This window comes from Cornus florida, unplaced genomic scaffold (genome assembly GCF_030987335.1).
Source record: "Cornus florida cultivar Cherokee Brave unplaced genomic scaffold, ASM3098733v1 CherokeeBrave_3.0.0_Hap2_Chr05, whole genome shotgun sequence".
Taxonomy (NCBI): Eukaryota; Viridiplantae; Streptophyta; class Magnoliopsida; order Cornales; family Cornaceae; genus Cornus; species Cornus florida.
The window spans coordinates 36,817,047-36,821,345 of NW_026775575.1; the positions used below are offsets into that span (position 1 = coordinate 36,817,047).

Genomic DNA, 4,299 nt, shown 5'->3' on the forward strand with positions numbered 1-4,299 from the left:
CAGTGTAAGCCATGAAAGATACAATCAATACATCCTCCCCTTCTATAAATTATTTATTATCTTAACGTAAAAAGGCTTTCATTATAGATATTTGCTTTATCGCTTCATTTGGCGTATGGTATGCAGGTTGACAACACGGAATCAGTATTGCAGTTCATGCTTCATTCAAAGAAGTGGGGAACCCTGGCATTCGTACTGCTCGAGATTTTATTTCGGGGTCTCGTTACCGGTGTCCTCCACATGAAAGGTGTATATTTCAGACTATAGTAGTAGTTACTGACTTGCAAATTTGTTTGTTAACACCACCTTCCATAAGACACCAGTATTTCACTTGTGTGTTAGATAAGCAGGAGAAAAAGAAAAGGAAATGACTAGTTAGAAGAGAAGAAAAAATAGTTGAGGGAAGTGTATTTTGTTTAGCCATGTGTTCGTATCAGTATATTCGATAAGTATCCGAGTGTCTAATACTGTCGCAACACCTTTAGAAAAGTATATGCGCTTCCTAACTTCAAATTGACGGTTTATAAAATAAGGAATATAAGCAACATAACTGACTCGATATATATATATATAAATAAATATAAATCGTCTTTGCAATGACTTTGGGGGATTTGAACTCCCATGGAATTGATTTGAAAGTAGGAGCAACCAAGTAAAGTTTTTCAATGAAGTGATTACATTATTTACAACTGTTGTCAAACACAGCTTAGCTAGCGATGTCAAACAGGTAGATGCGAATTTTCTTTAAAAAAAAATGAATTATTATTATTATTTTGGTAAACAACGGCATAATTTTTATGAAATATAATCTTAAAATGAATTAGTTACAGAGAATTTCAGTATATTTCTAATCGATGAATGTATGAAAAATATGAGGAAATGAGATTTTTATGACCTGCTTAGTTTGTAACTATAATAATAGTTTTTTATTTTTAAAAAATTGAAATCAAAATATTGTATTAAATTTTTTTTACTTAGTTCAATTTTCAACTGGCTTTTATAGCTCTTTAAAAATTATTTTTTATTTTCTGAAGTCACAAACCAGGCCTTAACTTCTTTATATTTTGTATAAAGTAAAATGGTACTTCAACCTATTTGGCCGAATAGTTAGGCAGAGTTTACCTGGATAGCCACGTGGCAAATTTGTTGGCGACTTTTCTTCCTCTTTCCTCTCTCTCTCTCTCTCTCTCTCTCTAACATCTCACTCACCCCACACAAATTCGGCAAGAAGATGCGGGTGAAATGATTGGCTTTCGCCGACAAGATCACCCAAATCGTGCGTTTTAAATAGGTCGGTCTTTGTTCTTCCCGCCGGCGACATTTCACCACGCGCTCAAACGCGCGTGCGTGCGCTGTGCCGGCGGTCCTTTATGTCTCTGTTCTGCCCCCTCGGTGATAGTTCCGTTTAGTTTTGGTCAAATCTGGTTCGTGCCGATAAGAACAGATCCGTTCTTGTTCCGATATGTGGCCACCATTTAGAGCACATCTCTGCTCTCTGTTGTTGCGGTCCAGGTTGACCCTTTGTTTTGCCGTCGCCGGAACAGTCCTGCACCATCGCCGGCGACCTGTTCTCTCTCTGCTGGATCTCTGCGCAGACCTTGCTTCCCACTGTTTCACCGCCGTCCTTCCGCTTCAGCTCTTTGCTCAGTCCGCTACCCGCTGTCCGTCCTCTGTATACCAGTCCCTCACCGTTGCCGGAGTTTTGTTCGCCGAAGTTCTCTCCGTTTCTTCCGTCCTTTTTTGCCGGGCCGGTCTTGTCAGTCCCACCGCTCCGTCTTTTTTATAGGTTCATTGCTGGATTTTGCCTTAGAAATAGGCCAAAACCGTCGGTGACCCTTAGTATAAATGATCAATCATGACTATTTGACTAAAACTAGCAGTTGAAAGAGTGCCAGCACAAAATAATAAAATTTAAATCACAAATAGTATAATACCTGGAGCTCTAGCATCAACTGTTTAGAAAAATATTAAAAAAATAAAAATAAAAATAAAAGAAAAGAAAGTACAGTTATAAAGCTAGCAAGCAACCACTCTATTCATTTGAATCACTTGTACGTATGGCGAGTACAAGTTCCACGTTTCCTCAATCCAAACACCACTTACCCCTCTCGTATTCCTCAACCCCAACAACAAAAACAATCTTCTTCTTACCAATTCCTTCTGCTCCAACCCTTCTTCCCAAAACACTCGCTGTTTCTCGCACAACTTCAGAACACTTCCTCTCTAAATCAGAATCAGAATCAGAATCAGAGTCAAAATCAAAATCAAAATCAAAATCAAATGGTCGCCTCATTGTTTCTCGTCTCAATGATTGTTCAATCGATGGTTCAACCAAAGAAAATAGCCCCCAAGTTGAAGTCAAAACCTGGTAACACTAACACCACCACCTTAAACTGTATTGTCCAATTGATTTCGAATGATGATTCATTGAGTAGCAATCTTATCTGTGGGTTTTGTCTTTGAGTTTGTGTTACTTAAATTTGCTGTAAAGTGAAGTTAAATGATGAGTCAAATTATGGTGAATGTATGGTATGCATAACCTAGTTTTGTTGGGAGTGAAAAGGGTTTATTGGGCTGATTACAAGAATTTTACGCTAAACATTTTGCCTACTTTTCTTTTCTTTGCATTGTGTGATTATAGATTTCCTAGCCCGATTCTCTACCACGCAGGATTACCGGTGTAGAAAAATTTGAAGTCCTACACTCTGTTTGTTTGGATAGAAAATTTGTATATTTTACTTTTTAGTGTTTTGTTGTTGTGAAATAAAACTTAACAAAAAAAACTTACCAATCATTTTCGGCACATTATTTTACGTGCAACACCCAATGAACTTGATGGGGCCAAATACCAAAAAATAAAATATATATATATTTTATCTAAAAGGGAAAATATTTTTCGAGGAAGATAATTTATGTCAAATGACCAGCAGGAGTGGAATTCATATCAGTTTTTGTTCTACACCCATTTGCTTTTGCAACAACATATCATCAGCAAATCATATTTGCTTTTATAATTATTTATAAGTCGTGTCTTTAGAATTTGAGTATCATTTGTATGAGGGATGATACAAATTCAACTCACCTAACATCTTCTCAAAGGAACTATAATATTCGCCCAAGACTTACTTAGTACAAACTTTCTTTACCCAAGAATTTTACCAGGTTCCAAATATAGGGCGAGTGTAACGGTTGGGCACTTGCCCTTTGACTCAACAGCTTGAGCTGTTGGTCAGTGCTGCATATTCACTCATATATGCCCAAATCTTTCTCCATCCGGATCTGATGTGGGACAACCCCCTTTAACGGTAAGCCACTATGGAATGGCAACTAATAATACCCAGTTGATATTACAAATCACAGATGGGGTGTGTAAAACAATCTTTACGCAACTGGTTTGGAATGGTGGCAGGCCGCGGTGATCAGTTCATGGTACTCTTGTTTTACAGAATGCAGTGCTGACTGGATCTAATCTTCAGAGGAGAGGGATTTCACTTGCCTCTTGGTGCTGTCTCTGTTGCAATTTTGAAGAATCTGTCACGCATTTATTTGTGGATTGTAGTTTCTCTTGTTAGCTTTGGTGTGATCTTGCTGATATGTTCAAATGGAGGATTAACAAACTACTTTCTGTTTGTGAATTTGCAATGGAGTTGGCTCATCAATTCGCAGCTACATCAGTGAGGAATAAAGTTTGCAAAGCCCTTTTTTCTGCCACTTCGTATTTTATATGGAGTGAAAGGAATGGAAGGGTATATAATGATGTTGTTAGGAGCTGTAGATCTCTTTTGAAATGTATTGCTTGGGAGGTTTTGGATGTCTTGGGAATTTCTCTCCAAGATGTCCTTTCCTAAGTTTTTGTTGTCTGGTTGGATAGGGGTTTCCCTATTCTTCTTGTTTAATCCTGTAAAGGGAGTTCTTGTGCAGTGGGGGTATGCCTTCACTTCTTGCTTGTACTATAATGTTTTATCTATAAATTTTTCTTCATTTAGGAAAAAAAAAAAATTGATCAATTTCACACTGGTGATATTGAATTAATTCTGTTTCCGGGTGAGGTTTTTTTTTTCTGTTGAAGTATTTTCTCCTTTGGTCAGTTGTACAAACAGAACTATTATAATTTACACCACCATCAATTACCTTTCTTTAATTTCAATACATAATCAAGGATGGACTTGCTTCAGAGCAAAAGAAAGAAAGTGAAAGGAAAAAAGAGCATGTTATTCATTGTTTCAGCTTTTAACATTGACATTGGTTGGAGACTTTTAGCATCTGTGATCAATGATTCAATCTGGTTTTTGATCCAAT

General features: G+C 37.2%; 1 long non-coding RNA gene across 1 annotated transcript; it reads left to right on the top strand.

The window, feature by feature from the left end:
* Positions 1-253: 253 nt before the first annotated feature.
* Positions 254-4,032, top strand: LOC132306290 (uncharacterized). The gene is made up of 2 exons (XR_009481907.1): positions 254-2,368; positions 3,361-4,032. It is a non-coding gene; the product is annotated as an uncharacterized LOC132306290 (long non-coding RNA).
* Positions 4,033-4,299: the final 267 nt, after the last annotated feature.